Consider the following 18,077-nt stretch of genomic DNA (forward strand, 5'->3'; position numbering starts at 1 on the left):
TGCAAACCAGATGTCTAGAACCCCATGGCCTCAGTTTAAAAACCCCTGTAAAATAACACATCATATTCTTAATGTCTATATTCATTATTTAAACATATATCTGGATTATAAAATATCAAACATGTTCATTCTGTTTCACCATTATCATTTCATAATACATTATAAAACATTTATCATTCATCATCCTCTCAGCCCCTGAGATGATATGCATGTGGCCATGTGTCAGGTCATAAGGTCATAAACATAAAGAAATGCAAACACTAGCTCCATTGTTACTTCTATCTCCACAGCCATCACGTCATTGACATTCCTAAACCAGCTGCAGGAGTTTTCATGAAAAACACATAATTATCTCTGCTCTATATTCAACTGGCTCTCAATCCATAAACACTCCAAGGCATATAGATTTTCAATTTTACAACATATCCATGCTTATTACTAATATTATTATTTTACCTTTGACCTTTCCCTACACTTGCCTTCATGATACATAAAATAATACCACATATCCCCCCTTTGGGACATTATAATATTGTCCCATCAATACAAAAATTAATCACTCATATCACAAGTATTATAACAATCAAAATAATCAATATCCATATCTAATCAAGTAATTGCCATGTCAACATCACTAAGCATTAATATTAATAAGTTATTCAGATCAGTCAGTCCACTTATAATTTATAATCATAATCAAATGAATTACCCAAAACACTTTAAAATGACAATTCTTAATTAGTCACCTTTGTTCCATCATTCAAAGTTAAAACTCTCACCTTGGCACATATCGATACTGGCTGAATGTATATTTATATTATAATAATTCTAGCATTAACTTCCTCATAACAAGAATTACATCAGATCAGTACCCTAATGCATTGTCCAAATTACTATAAATTTAGTAGTGTATAATACCTCCTTAATCAACATACTACCTCAACTAACACTCCCTTCCTCTACCGGCACTCAATCTTCTGGCGTCTTCATTATTCTTCATTATGTTGTTCAAAGTTCATCTTGGGTTACCCATAACAATGTCCCAATTCCAATGTCACACCTGAACCACCACACCTCCACCATCATCCTGTTTTGTCCATGTGCAACCCAGTATATTGATTCAGAAGTGGGTCAGACAGGAACATCTTCAACGCCTTTGTTGTTTCCTCTTCAGCCAAGTAGAGGATTTTTGGTTTTTATTGAGGTTTACACCGTTCTGAGCCAATTGATCTCTGCAATGCATTACGACACCATCCGTTGTAACCTCAGGAAAGGACAGATCATAACAGTTCAGTTGAGTTAATTTCCAATTCAAAACATCCCTAGTAACATCATCTACATGACAAATCATTATGTTTCACATTCTCCCTTGAATTCTTCCCAAATTATATAACCCAATTGTTTTATTGTAACATTCCTATATTTTTCTCATACTCTATTTGACATTAATCTAGTGTTTCCCTTTCCTTGTTCCTATTCTAACACTTGCTTATACTTCTCTCTTCTAATAACACTTTCCCTGGAAATCTAACACCAATACTACATCAAATTGTTTATCTAAATCTTGGACTGTTCTCCTTATGTCTATGATTCACCTGTCTCTTTCTTTCATTATCTTAAGGTCACACTACCCCATGTGACTTCCCCATACTCTTTGTGCTGGTTTCTCACACACCAATAATATTTTAACCCTTGTATTTTAATAGTGATCCCTTCCTGTATTTTTAGTTATGGTTCCTGCCTGTGCAAGAATCTACATTCTACTCCTGTCTATATCCCTTCTATGTCTTGTTCTTCTGCTCTTTATTATTATTATTATCAGTACTCCATTCCCCTTATTCTCAGGTAACTAGTCAAATACATAGAAATCAATGATAAGGATATCTGGTGCATCTTGGAGATCTGGAATCTCTCAATCATCAGTTCCCTCACTCTGGTACAATGGTTAAAATGATACCCAATACTCCCCTCTATCAGTACCATCGTCAGTATAACCTGGACAACAATATGTAGGTCACTTCTGTTGTTAACCTTCCCCCATCACTAAGATCTCCGGATCAGCCAAAGTCCCTCTCAATCTATCGACATCGGTCTGTGAAAAGTGTCCTTCTATCAGCCTTCTCATAAGGAAGCTCAGAGTTTCTGCTGCAAAAACACAAGCACAGACACACACAAAAAACAACAATACTACCCAATGGCTGAGGTTGGAACACTCCTATAGTGGAAAACATTAATCTTAGTATCTGTCTCCACCAGTTTTACCATCATTAAGGTAGCCAACAACACCTGGTACAGGCCCCTCCACATAGAATCTTTCCAGCTCTTTCTTCTGTAGTCTTTTGTCATCACATAGTCTCCAGGGCACAGAAAATACTCAGATTATCCTACTCAGTTGGACATAGCTATCTTCACCCATGAAAATAAAATCTTAAGAACATTGTTAGGTTAGGTGAGACACAGTATGCTACTCATGTCCTCTCATCCGTCAAGAGAAGCCTTGAGATTATGAAGCACACCTGCTTCCAGCTTGTTGTAGTCCACCTCTACACCATGCCTCCTATCACAAAAACAAAAATGATTTAACCTATCACAAAAACAAAAATGATTTAACCTAACCCATAACACATTATTACTACTTTCACATCCTTAATACACCTTGCATATTTCCCCACAAAACCATAATAAACCATTAAAACCTTTCATAAATGTTGTAATTCCTTAGTACAGCTCTTTTCAAAATAAATCATACATATTTACTTATCCCTCAGCAAATAACCCCCACATTACATGTATATGCCCCTTTAAGATATTTCACTTCCATCCCATCAAAAAAAAACCAAATAGAAATAAAAATCCTATACAACTAACATTTCATACTAAGTAGTTTGTTTGTGGTTATTTGAACACCATATAGTAAAACAATAAACAAACAAAAATGGCCAGGCCTTATTTATTTTTGTAGCTCCCTATGACAACCTAAAAAATAAAACTACTTTATTTTACTAACTAGTTCCACCCTAGCCTACAGACTTTTTTTCACCTCCCAATAAAGAAATCCCCATGTTCCTGGAAGAGAAAGTATACATGTCGTTAACATATAATCATCAATCCAAAGATAGCAATTACACACAAAACATCATACATATATCCCCAGTCCTATCTCATCAACAATCATTAACCCCAGCATCAATTTAAAATTGTTTGATACGTCGTGTCCTACTTTACCTTTAACCTAATATTATAGGAGACTCTCATCAATTCTTAAAAGAAAACTCCCATTTAGAAGACACTATATAATAACCCATTTTATTAAGTTAACTCCACCTTTTACTATAAACCTATAACCCCTTTTTAATAATTTAAACGTCGCAAACTGTTGCATCGATGTTTTCTTTTTTTCCCCAAATATAAACTTATTGTTTCATAATCCAAAACCCATAAAAAGATGTCTACTTAATTCATCAAGTCAACAGCAACAACTACCTCCCAAGGTTTCAACGTACTATAAACAATTCATCGTTATCTGAAGTAATAAAACACCATCATAACTCACTGCTGTTTAAACAACTATATAATGTCATAATAAAATGATCAATTATCAAATATCGTTCCTTATTCAACTATCGAGACATGTTCTTCATTAGTTAATCGTCTCCACAAAGCAATACTACCTAATAACATATTCTCATTCTCCTAAATATAAATCAATAAAACATCCAATTCACCAATATGCTATTTCAATTACTATGTTATCCTATCCAACATAGATTGGTAGGACATCTTCCCTATAATGTTATCAACGAAACCAGTAATTCACATCAATAACATCAATGTAAAAGATTTGCTTTCTGTCCCTCACTGGATTCGAACCAGGGACCCTCTGCACACATTGACAACTTTCACCATCAAAGTACCATTACCCGTCGCTCCACCAGTGCCACACAAAGCATCTACTTCCAGTTCATAGAGCAAATGACGTCACCCAACGAAAACCACACTAGCTTTCACCGCTAACCAGCTAGCAATCTCCTGCCAATAACATTCAACGACCTCCCACACCACGCGATCCCCGTACACCTAACGTACCCATAACGTCCATTATAGCGCTCTCACATTTCAGCAAGTTTAACATCCACAGAGAAAAATTGGAAATTCTTCAATTTTTCCTAGCAGACGAAATAAAACCACTTTCAAACAGCGTTCTGCATTTACCTCTATCATAGGGTTTAAAAACCCCACTTAACAACATTAACCATCCTAAATTGCCGTAGTAACGTCATGTTTGGTTCGGTTGATCTATTACCATATAAGACATTCACTTCTCCATGCGTCGTAAACTATATCCTATTTCTCCTGTAATCAACTAAAATCATAGCCACATAATTAAACCATCACTCCGCCATTACAGAATGAATTAACTATCCTTGCTATGTAAGCTACAAGTAACACCAAACACTTGCTGTAGTTCACCTCATATATTGAAATCATCCATTTATCACAATCCGATTTATTTATAGACATATTCCACTATTGTCATTTGTTTAATCTAGCAAAACCTCATTCAATGACTAAAAATTACTACCACGTAGTCTCCTCTCCATACCCGTTAACATTTTAGCAGATGCTCTTTTTCCAAACAACACTCAATTCGTGAGCTCATACATTCCTTTACTTATACTCGCCCCCCTTGGGAATCGAACACCCAACCCTGGCGTTTTAAGCACCGTGCTCTACCAACTGAGCTACAGCCACAGATAAGCGTATAGCGCCCTTTTCTGATAATGTTATAATTGTAGCCTATTGCATTACTTTTGTTTAAAATATACGTTTGTTTATTCAACAAATCCACAACCCACTATAACTTGATGCTATTCCCTCAGCATAAAAGCCAAAGCTCCTTGCATCCCCTAGTTCACGTAATGAAAATACATTATCATTCTACAATTCACCAACTATTCGCATACACCACTGGTGACGCAAACCATAGAATAAAATAATAACAATTAGAATTTTGTCAAATAGATGTTTTCCATCCAACTATTCAAAATTTCTTTAAATAACTATTTCAGCTCGATACAGTCAAACAAGTATGACTCTCTTTTTACCGGAAACTAATTCATGCTTTTAGTAAAATCTATTCACATCCCAACAATAGCTAAACTATACTTAGAAAACCTAGACTCTGTTCAGCGATGCAGAATCCATGCTTTATCGAAATGACAAGTTAATCCTCTTTTATTCCAATGATAATAGTCAGTAGTATTAGTATCTGGAACATACCACACTTTATCAGAAAATAGTTCTGAAGGACACAGTTCTCACACGCTCAACGTAATCAACTTAGCAGTCAACAAGTCAAACCCCACATTCATTGATTTGAAAACAGATCTAACAACCTAACCAAATGAATTATATATCTGCTTCTGAAATAATAGATCGTTTATTATTATGCTTAATTCTACCACATGTCCTATGTACTCTCTCCCATTTCCACATCCACCTACGTGTTTGAACAAGTCAACACCTATAATTTTATTATTTTACGTAGTCAATTTATCATAATACTGCATTACCTCTAAAGTTTCTAAATATATCGTCCGAAACATACCCTAACAGATGTATCAAAATACAATGCATAGACGTCATATGACCATACCAATAAACGTGACCTGTTCCTCCAACAGGATTTATTCTACCCCTCCTGGTAACGTGAATTTTCTACACTCAGTTGGTCAATGAATATCCACGCACCATTTATTCTTCTCTTTCCTAAGTGATTGGGCACACCCTTTCTCCATCAGACAGAAGCTTCAACCAACCTCAAATAGATTTCCCTTCCTTACAGAAAGACTATCTACTTACAGGATTTAATATTATATTCTCACTCACACAGATGAGCAGACCTACTCTATATATAACACTTTATCAAAATTTGGAAGCCCTTGTAGCTATTTAACCCGTTCACCTACTCAGGATGACCTAACTTTTTTACCTGATAGACCCTACATAATATTATCATCATCACAACACAGGATGATTCACTACTTACCCGTACAGACCTCTAACAAAGAATTTATCATCAGAGCGGTATCCGTAAGTAATCTTGTCTGTTCAGGCCAATGGAATGCTAATTTATAGCCCCCAAAGCGGTATCCACAAGATTTCTATTTATACTACACTTTCCTAAGTGACCTGTCAATTCTGCCCTAATTTTTCTGTTACACTTCCTCAACACAGAAAAAGAAGCGGTATTACCCAGGATTTCTGCCTACCTATGCAGTCCTCAAGACGATTAACGTCTAAAGCGGTATCTGCAGGACTTAACATGTTATTGTCTGATCGCTCAACCAGCCGTACAACCACCCATGTCCAAATGACCCAGACAGAGCAATCAGCAAGATGAATCAACTGAATCAAATGAATCAAATCAATTGAACAGACGGTTCAGACAAACAACAGCGACATGTATTCTTAAATTCAAAAGCTCCTAGTGTCTAACTTTCTGGTTCTTAAATTTGGAGAGACCTACTTGGTATTTCTTTAGATGTTGCCGAGCCCCGGATCGGACCACACAAACGTTATACTATTTTAGTAAGAACTTCTTACCTTTTTAAAAGCGGCCGCTTTTGTTTGTATGGTCCGTCCCAAGCCGTTTCACAACTGCAAATACATACCGTCACTGATCCCTATCAAGTCCCTTCGTGGTCGCCAATTATGTTGTAGAAACATTTGACTAGATAATTAACTCAAAAATATCTCTCAAGACATCAGAGCCTGTGAATTTAAGAATTTAGACTTTATTAAAGAACAAAGCCTGATGTCTTGAGAGATATTTTTGAGTTAATTATCTAGTCAAATGTTTCTACAACAGGGATTAGAACCAGCGACCTTTCGGTTACTGGCACAACGCTCTTAACCACTAAGCTACCTGCTTAAAAAGGGACCATCAAAAGCTGTGCTATAAATTCTCGGACAACCCAAAGACTCCTAGAGGCCCTTCCAGACTCCCTCCACCTACTCAAGGACGTTGGAGTACAAAAATCAGTTAACGACCTAACTGAGGATCTAAATTGAACCTTGTGTAATACCCTAGATACAGTCACACCCCTAAAAACAAAAAACATTTGTCACAAGAAACTAGCTCCCTGGTATACAGAAAATACCTGAGCCCTGGAACGGAAATGGTGCTCCACCAAACTGGAAGTCTTCCTACTGGCTTGGAAAGAATGTACAGAGCAATATCGAAGAGCCCTCACTGCTGCTCGATCATCCTATTTTTCCAACCTAATTGATACTGTCGCAAAGCAGCGTTCCCCAAGAGAGGATGCCTTTCACTTCAGCAGTGATGAATTCATGAACTTTTTCGATGAAAAGATCATGATCATTAGAAAGCAAATGATGGACTCCTCTTTGAATCTGCGTATTTCTCCAAAGCTCAGCTGTCCTGAGTCTGCACAAAACTGCCAGGACCTAGGATCAATGGAGACACTCAAGTTTTTTAATCCTATATCTCTTGACACATTCATGAAAATAGTCATGGCCTCTAAACCTTCAAGCTGCATACTGGACCCTATTCCAACTAAACTACTGAAAGAGCTACTTCCTGTGCTTGGCCCTCCTATGTTGAACATAATAAATGGCTCCCTATCCACTGGATGTGAACCAAACTCACTAAAAGTGGCTGTAATAAAGCCTCACTCAGAAAATGTAAAAAACTATATCGGCCTTTATCGAATCCCCCATTCCTCTCAACGTTTTTAGAAAAAGCTGTTGTGCAGCAACTCACTGCCTTCCTGAAGACAAATAATGTATACGAAATGATTCATTCTGGTTTTAGACCCCATCATAGTACTGAGACCGCACTCGTGAAGGTGGTAAATGACCATTTAATGGCATCAGACCAAGGCTCTGCATCTGTCCTCGTGCTCCTAGACCTTAGTGCTGCTTTTGACACTGTCGATCGCCACATTCTTTTGGAGAGATTGGAAACCTTAAATTGGTCTTGGTGATGTCATTCGGAAACACAATGTTAACTTTCATTGCTATGTGGACGACACACAGCTCTACATTTCGATGAAACATGGTGAAGCCCCAAAATTGCCTACCCTGGAAGCATGTGTTTCAGACATAAGAAAGTGGATGGCGGCAAATGTTTTACTTTTAAACTCGGACAAAACAGATGTTAGTTCTAGGTCCCAAGAAAATAAGAGATCTTCTGTTGGATCTGACAATTAATCTTGTTAAAACTGTGAAGGACCTCAGCGTTACTCTTGACCCTGATCTCTCTTTTGACGAACATATCAATAATATTTCAAGGACAGCTTTTTTCCATCTTTGTAACATTGGAAAAATCTTAACCTTTTTGTCCAAAAATGATGCAGAAAAGCTAATTCATACTTTTGTCACTTCTAGATTAGACTACTGCAATGTGCTACTCTCCAGCTACCCGGATAAAGCACTAAATAAACTTCAGTTAGTGCTAAACACGGCTGCTAGTATCTTGACTAGAACCAAAACATGTGATCATATTACTCCATCTGCATTGCTTGCTGTTTGGGGTTTTAAGATGGGTTTCTGTATAGCACTTTGTGACATCTGCTGATATAAAAAGGGCTTTATAAATACAATTAGATTTTTTTATATCCTACACTATTGACAGGAGTGCAGACTAGCCTCAAGTGCTACTGGTGGAAGGTAGGTTAATGTCAATCTTGTATAAATCAATTTGGGGAGGGCATTTTTTGAACATTTGTATGACCAGTAACCTTAGACTGTGAGTTGGACTGTTGAAGACAGTGGGTCTTAGTTCCAGTGTTACAAAAAGGAAAAGGAAGGAGATAAGAATCGGGGTGCAAAAAACCTTCAGGCCAGACAATGTCTCCAGAGTGGGAGGAGATTGCAGTCCTAGAGTGCCCTCTACTGGCTACAGAGAGGTATGGCTGTTGACGTCAGGAGATAAGCAGCAGAGCCACGTATTACATTGAGGTTTCAGCCAGTGTGAATTTACGTAAGCACACAATTAAACATGGGGAATATAAATAACGACATGTAACTGAATGTCTAGAATTATTAAAAAAAATTGCAATTCACTGAGTGTACAAAACATTAGGAACTCTTTCCATGACAGGCTGACCAGATGAAAGCTATGATCCCTTATTGATGTCACTTGTTAAATCCACTTCAAAATCAGTGTAGATGAGGGGGAGGAGACAGGTTAAAGAAGGATTTTTAAGCCTTGAGACATGGATTGTGTATGTGTGCCATTCAGAGGGTGAATAGGCAAGACAAAATATTTAAGTGCTTTTGAACGGGGTATGGTAGTAGGTGCCAGGCGCATCAGTTTGAGTGAGTTAAGAACTGCAACGCTGCTGGGTTTTTCACACTCAACAGTTTCCAGTGTGCATCAAGTATGGTCCACCACCCAAAGGACATCCAGCTAACTTGACAACTATGGGAAGCACTGGAGTCAACATGGGCCAGCATCCCTGTGGACCGCTTTTGACACCTTGCTATGCCCCGAAGAATTGAGGCTGTTCTGAGCGCAAACGTGGATGCAACTCAATATTGCGAAGGTGTTCCTAATGTTGTGTACATGCGCTTACTACCAGGTACGCCAGCTCGCAGTAGTGTCTGATCAAACCAGTATAGGAGTCTAAAAGCCTGGGACATTTCAATACGTTTATTTTCTTCATTTCAAAAAGTGTCAAATTTTTTGGCTGAATAAACAGGAACCTGGCAGGCAAGGGTAAGGTATAACAAAGTAATTTCAACAGGCTTGTATGGGATGATCCCCACTGGGATCCCTTATCGAATAGAACACACTCTGTACATCAATTCATTGAAAACATTTCAAACAATCTTCCTGCTTCTCTAAGTGTGAAGGAAAAGAGACAACATTTGGAGCTTTATTTACAAGAGAGTCAGTATTTTGGAAGAATGTAAAAAATGTTTTAACTGTCAAAAAGAGAGAAGTTACATTCCCATCCTCTGGAAAGAAGATTTCCAAAAATGTTGATTACACACAAAAAAAGTAATGCTAAAATGAATAGAGCTAAAACATGTACAGTGCATTCGGAAAGTATTCAGACCCCTTCCCTTTTTCACATTTTGTTACGTGACAGCCTTATTCTAAAATTGATTAAATGTTCTTCCTCAATCTACACACAATACCCCATAATGAGAAAAAGCAGGCTATTTTGTTTTTCAAATGTATTCAAGATTTAAAAAAAAACTTGACAGTGCATGTTAGAGCAAAAACCAAGCCATGAGGTCGAAGGAATTGTTCGTAAAGATCCGAGAAAGGATTGTGTCGAGGCACAGATCTGGGGAAGGGTACCAAAAAAAATCTACAGCATTGAAGGTCCCCAAGAACACAGTAGCATCAATCATTCTTAAATGTAAGAAGTTTGGAACCACCAAGACTCTTCCTAGAGCTGGACACCCGGCCAAACTGAGCAATTGGGGGAGAAGGGCCCGGGTCAGGGAGGTGACCAAGAACCCGATGGTCACTCTGACAGAGCTCTAGAGTTCCTCTGTGAAGATGGGAGAACCTTCCAGAAGGACATCCATCTCTGCAGCACTCCACCAATCAGGCCTTTTTGGGAAAGTGGCCAGACGGAAGCCACTCCTCAGTAAAAGGCACATGACAGCCCACTTGGAGTTTGCCTTAAGCCACCTAAAGACTCTCAGACCATGAGAAACAAGATTCTCTGGTCTGATGAAACCAAGATGTAACTTTTTGGCCTGAATGCCAAGCGTCACGTCTGGAGGAAACCTGGCACCATCCCTACGGTGAATCATGGTGGTGGCAGCATCATCATGCTGTGTGGATGTTTTTCAGCGGCAGGGACTGACAGACTAGTCAGGATCAAGGGAAAGATGAACGGAGCAAAGTACAGAGAGATCCTTGATGAAAACCTGCTCCAGAGAGCTCAGGACCTCAGACTGGGGCGAAGGTTCAACGACCCTAAGCACACAGCCAGGACAACGGAGGAGTGGCTTCAGGACAAGTCTCTGAATGTCCTTGAGTGGCCCAGCTAGAGCCCGGACTTGAACCCGATCAAACATCTCTGGAGAGACCTGAAAATAGCTGTCCAGCGACCCTTCCCATCCAACCTGACAGAGCTTGAGAGGATCTGCAGAGAAGAATGGGAGAAACTCCCCAAACACAGGTGTTCCAAGCTTGTAGCGTCATACCCAAGAAGACTTGAGGCTGTAATCACTGCCAAAGCTGCTTCGACTAAGTACTGAGTAAAAGGTCTGAATACTTATGTAAATGTATTATCAGTATTTTAAATAAATTAGCATAAATAACTAAACCTGTTTTTGCTTTGTCATTGTGGGTTGTGTGTAGATTATTTATTTTTTTACTGCTGAACTGCTTAAACTGACATAATTCACACGTTGGTTCTGATGGCTCTGTAGGATGGAAAAAATAAAGGCCTTTGTTTCTCCTAAAACATATACAGGGTTACAAACACCACCACCCCCATGCCCATTATAGACCCATCTAGTTGCTTTTCAGAGCATTTTATTTAAATTGAGAAATAAATATACGCAAGACCATGACATCCTCATGACTCGATATGATTTGTCCTGTTCACTCAGGGCAGTTGGTGCCTTCTACTAGTGTCTCTGTCCATTGTCTAACTTTCAACAGCGGTTTCCTGAAAGAGACAGGATTAGGGTTAGTTGCAGCATTTTCCTTTGGGAAAATGTTGGATGGTCAAATGTCCTACAGTTTTACCCAAATATGGTATTTATCTACAGTATCCATACATAAGTTGCACACATGCGTGGCCGTGCACCTCCTCCAGGACTGCCGCTCAGAAGAAATGCCAGGCTGCACAAAGACACAAGAGATTGAACTTCACTGAGTTCGCCCCATTTGTTATCACTATTTATCGTTTTTTCTGTGATCGAATCAACATCATATTAGCCCCTTTTCAATGCAACAAACCAAAACAAATCTAACCTTGCAAGATTTAGTCTGATTTTGTTGTTGATATTCTTTGCTAGTTAGCAAGTTATTAGCAATGGGGAGTTACTGCTTCCACAAAACGTGTAGGCTACATTTCAAGCCATCTTTGAAAAGACAGTCAGGTAAAAAGCTTATGTCTAAATAAAAAAGGGGCAGTGTTGTATTTTGAGACAGGCTTGAGTATGCAAATAAGCCTATATGCAGATGGGATAGTAATAATAAATCATTTTAATTTTGTAAAGTGGTTTCTTGCATCATACAACACAATACGATTTACAGTCACCTATTTCACCCATGGTGTTACAGACCAAGTACAAAATAATTAATTAAATGTCAAGCCCTTCATAATGTAAAAACGTTTTTAAAAGTCTAATGCAATGCAGGCCTGCATTGAACAAGACATAGGCTACAATAGTCTATATCATAGAAATAAAAAACTATTTCCATGTGAAAATGTTATGGGATTTGCTCCATTGGTTTCGTTGGTAGGCCTATTGGCTACTGTCTAAAACTGTAAGGGTACAGCTTCAGTGTTCACTGTAAACGCATGCCGGAAGTTGCACAAAATTCTCACAAACTTCAAGTTTCCACTCAAAAGGGGCTCTGTGCCCCAAAGAATGAGGAAACATTGGTAATAAGTAACTAATGTAAAAAAGGCACCATGTCCGTCAAATGTATGTAGTGAGGGAAAAAAGTATTTGATCCCCTGCTGATTTTGTACGTTTGCACACTGACAAATAAATGATCAGTATATATTGAACAGTGAGAGAAAGAATAACAACAACAAAATCCAGAAAAACACATGTCAAAAATGTTATAAATTGATTTGCATTTTAATTAGGGAAATAAGTATTTGACCCCCTCTCAATCAGAAAGATTTCTGGCTCCCAGGTCTCTTTTATACAGGTAACGAGCTGAGATTAGGAGCACACTCTTAAAGGGAGTGCTCCTAATCTCAGCTTGTTACCTGTATAAAAGACACCTGTCCACAGAAGCAATCAATCAGATTCCAAACTCTCCACCATGGCCAACACCAAAGAGCTCTCCAAGGATGTCAGGGACAAGATTGTAGACCTACACAAGGCTGGAATGGGCTACAAGACCATCGCCACGCAGCTTGGTGAGAAGGTGACAACAGTTGGTGCGATTATTCACAAATGGAAGAAACACAAAAGAACTGTCAATCTCCCTCGTCCTGGGGCTCCATGCAAGATCTCACCTCGTGGAGTTGCAATGATCATGAGAACGGTGAGGAATCAGCCCAGAACTACACGGTAGGATCTTGTCAATGATCTCAAGGCCGCTGGGACCATAGTCACCAAGAAAACAATTGGTAACACACTACGCCTTGAAGGACTGAAATCCTGCAGCGCCCGCAAGATCCCCCTGCTCAAGAAAGCACATATACAGGCCCGTCTGAAGTTTGCCAATGAACATCTGAAGGAGAACTGGGTGAAAGTGTTGTGGTCAGATGAGACCAAAATGGAGCTCTTTGGTATCAACTCAACTCACCGTGTTTGGAGGAGGAGGAATGCTGCCTATGACCCCAAGAACACCATCCCCACCGTCAAACATGGAGGTGGAAACATTATGCTTTGGGGGTGTTTTTCTGCTAAGGGGACAGGACAACTTCAACGCATCAAAGGGACGATGGACGGGGCCATGTACCGTCAAATCTTGGGTGAGAACCTCCTTCCCTCAGCCAGGGCATTGAAAATGGGTTGTGGATGGGTATTCCAGTATGACAATGACCCAAAACACACTGCCAAGGCAACAAAGGAGTGGCTCAAGAAGAAGCACATTAAGGTCCTGGAGTGGCCTAGCCAGTCTCCAGACCCTAATCTCATAGAAAATCTGTGGAGGGAGCTGAAGGTTCGAGTTGCCAAACGTCAGGCTCGAAACCTTAATGACTTTGAGAAGATCAGCAAAGAGGAATGGGACAAAATCCCTCCTGAGATGTGTGTAAACCTGGTGGCCAACTACAAGAAACGTCTGACCTCTGTGATTGCCAACAAGGGTTTTGCCACCAAGTACTAAGTCATGTTTTGCAGAGGGGTCAAATACTTATTTCCCTCATTAAAATGCAAATCAGTTTATAACATTTTTGACATGCGTTTTTCTGGATTTTGTTGTTGTTATTCTGTCTCTCAATGTTCAAATAAACCTACCATAAAAATTATAGACTGATCATGTCTTTGTCAGTGGGCAAACGTACAAAATCAGCAGGGGATCAAATACTTTTTTCCCTCACTGTACATGTAACAAAAAAAAGTTATTTGTTCTCCGATGAGGGGGGGCTTGGCGTGTGATAGTATATTTAAGGTTTAAAAAGGCTTCTAAAGTTTGAAATTTCCACTTTCAAATTTCAGACTTGATTTTCCCTCCCGAAAAATGTATCAGCCCCAACTAGAATGTCCATTAATTATAATCCACATTACCTGTTGCTGCAGGATTATTTTCCTGCAATAGCAACCTAGCTCAAATTAAGACCCTACATCTGTAGCTAGTAGCTAGCTTGATTTACAATGTTTAAGCTACCCTACTCAAACAGGCATTAGTGGACATTTGTCAGTTCTTGGGAGGTTAATCTAGAAAAAGCATTCATAAAATACAGCTGTGTGTCACAGGTGGGGCCAAGTAGCTCAGCTGGTAGAGCACGGCGCTTGTAACGCCAAGGTAGTGGGTTCGATCCCCGGGACCACCCATACACAAAAAAAAAAAATGTATGCACGCATGACTGTAAGTCGCTTTGGATAAAAGCGTCTGCTAAATGGCATATTATATAAGTTCACTATGGGAGCACAAGCTCAAGACAGACAGGCAGAGTAGAGGTGATGCCATTGAAAAACATATTTATGCAACCAATGTGATTGATAGAGGATATTTATTTTCATCAGGATATCTTCTGCCGGACAATGTGTCCAACAATGTTTGTGTGCCGGTTGTTATGTCTTTTTCGGCCAAAAGCTGTAAATTACCCGCTAAAAGAAACGCTTGTGTGTGTGTGTCTGAGAGGTGTGGCAGCAGGCTGCTGGTTCTCCTTGCAATCCTGGTGGTTGAAGGTTTTGCTGGGGTCAACCCTGCGTTGGGGCTGGCCTCCCTTCTTCTGACAGGACACCTGGGCACGCAGCTTAGACAGCTCCTACAAACACACACACAGTTTACAATCATGTCTCACTGCAGTACACCCAAAAAGCTTTTACCAACACCCATTCCCTTCGTGGATTTAAAAGTAGTGGATATATGAAAACAATAATGGTGAAACTCCTACTCCACAATTTGATGGTAACTAAAGTGTAGAGTTGAAGAAGTCGGAAGTTTACATACACTTAAGTTGGAGTCATTAAAACTCGTTTTTCAACCACTCCACACATTTCTTGTTAACAAACTATAGTTTTGGCAAGTTGGTTAGGACATCTACTTTGTGCATGACACAAGTAATTTTTCCAACAATTGTTTACAGACAGATTATTTCACTGTATCACAATTCCAGTGGGTCAGAAGTTTACATACACTAAGTTGACTGTGCCTTTAAACAGCTTGGAAAATTCCAGAAAATGATGTCATGGCTTTAGAAGCTTCTGATAGGCTAATTGACATCATTTGAGTCAATTGGAGGTGTACCTGTGGATGTATCTCAAGGCCTACCTTCAAACAGTGCCTCTTTGCTTGACATCATGGGAAAATCAAAAGAAATCAGCCAAGACCTCAGAAAAAAAAATTTTGACCTCCACAAGTCTGGTTCATCCTTGGGAGCAATTTCCAAACGCCGGAAGGTACCACGTTCATCTGTACAAACAATAGTACGCAAGTATAAACACCATGGGACCACGCAGCTGTCATACCGCTCAAGAAGGAGACGCGTTCGTCTCCTAGAGATGAACGTACTTTTGTGTGAAAAGTCCAAATCAATCCCAAACAGCAAAGGACCTTGTGAAGATGCTGGAGGAAACAGGTACAAAAGTATCTATATCCACAGTAAAATGAGTCCTATATCGACATAACCTGAAAGCCCGCTCAGCAAGGAAGAAGCCACTGCTCCAAAACCGCCATAAAAAAGTCAGACTACTGTTTGCAACTGCAAATGGGGACAAAGATCGTACTTTGAGAAATGTCCTCTGGTCTGATTAAACAAAAATAGAACTGTTTGGCCATAATGACCATCGTTATGTTTGGAGGAAAAAGGGGGTTCTTGCAAGCCGAAGAACACCATCCCAACCGTGAAGCACGGGGGTGGCAGCATCATGCTGTGGGGGTGCTTTGCTGCAGGAGGGGATGGTGCACTTCACAAAATAGATGGCATCATGAGGAAGGAAAATTAGTCAGACATCAGTCAGGAAGTTAAAGCTTGGTCGGAAATGGGTCTTCCAAATGGACAATGGAGTGGCCATCACAAAGCCCTGAACTCAATCCTATAGAACATTTGTGGGCAGAACTGAAAAAGCGTGTGCGAGCAAGGAGGCCTACAAACCTGACTCAGTTACACCAGCTCTGTCAGGAGGAATGGGCCAAAATTCACCCAACTTATTGTGGGAAGCTTGTGGAAGGCTACCCGAAACGTTTGACCCAAGTTAAACAATTTAAAGGCAATGCTACCACATACTAATTGAGTGTATGTAAACTTCTGACCCACTGGGAATGTGATGAAAGAAATTAAAGCTGAAATAAATCATTCTCTCTACTATTGTTCTGACATTTCACATTCTTAAAATAAAGTGGTGATCCTAACTGACCTAAGACAGGGCATTTTTACTAGGATTAAAATCCCACCGCATGATGCTGCCACCCTCGTGCTTCACGGTTGGGATGGTGTTCTTCAGCTTGAAAGCGACCCCTTTTTTCCTCTAAACATAACGATGGTCATTATGGCCAAACAGTTCTATTTTTGTTTCATCAGACCAGAGGACATTTCTCCAAAAAGTACAATCTTTGTCCCCATGTGCAGTTGCAAACCGTAGTCTGGCTTTTCTATGGCGGTCTTGGAGCAGTGGCTTTTTCCTTGCTGAGCAGCCATTCAGGTTATGTCGATATAGGACTCGTTTTACTGTGGATATAGATAATTTTGTACCCATTTCCTCCAGCATCTTCACAAGGTCCTTTGCTGTTGTTCTGGGATTGATTTGCACTTTTCGCATCAAAGTAGGTTCTTCTCTAGGAGACAGAACGCGTCTCCTTCCTGAGCGGTATGACGGCTGCATGGTCCCATGGTGTTTATACTTGCGTACTATTGTTTGTACAGACGAACGTGGTATCTTCAGGCGTTTGGTAATTGCACCCAAGGATGAACCAGACTTGTGGAGGTCTATCATTTTTTTTCTGAGGTCTTGGCTGATTTCTTTTCATTTTCCCATGATGTCAAGCAAAGAGGCAATGAGTTTGAAGGTAGGCCTTGAGATACATCTACAGGTACACCTCCAATTGACTCAAATGATGTAAATTAGCCTATCATTTTCTGGAATTTTCCAAGCTGTTTAAAGGCACAGTCAACTTAGTGTATGTAAACTTCTGACCCACTAGAATTGTGATAGTGTGAATTATAAGTGAAATAATCTGTCTGTAAACAATTGTTGGAAAAATTGCTTGTGTCATGCTCAAAGTAGATGTCCTAACCGACTTGCCAAAACTATAGTTTGTTAACAAGAAATGTGTGGAGTGGTTGAAAAACAAGTTTTAATGACGCCAACCTAAGTGTATGTAAACTTCCGACTTCAACTGTACATGAACATTGACAACAAATAAGAAAACGTAACACTCATAGGAACTACATTTCCCACAATGCAGCAGTGGACTGACCTAGAAGGGCTTGACCTTGGCGTAGAGCTCCTCGTACCGTTTGCTCCAGTGTTCTGTCTCTGCATCACTGAGAGGGGAAAGTCCAGAGTTAGAATAGTGTATTTAGAGCCTATCCTACTGTCTTATAATATCATTTTCTTCTACTTGATGATCTGGGCCCTTATTCATAGTCTCAGAGTAAGGTGCTGATCCAGGATCACTTCCCCCACTGTCCATGCATTGTATTTATTAATTCATCTAAAAAGGGAAACTGATCCCAGATCAGCCTTCAGACAGTTAATGAATACAGGCCCTGCACGTCACA

Source organism: Coregonus clupeaformis, unplaced genomic scaffold (assembly GCF_020615455.1).
Source record: "Coregonus clupeaformis isolate EN_2021a unplaced genomic scaffold, ASM2061545v1 scaf0026, whole genome shotgun sequence".
NCBI classification, from domain to species: domain Eukaryota; kingdom Metazoa; phylum Chordata; class Actinopteri; order Salmoniformes; family Salmonidae; genus Coregonus; species Coregonus clupeaformis.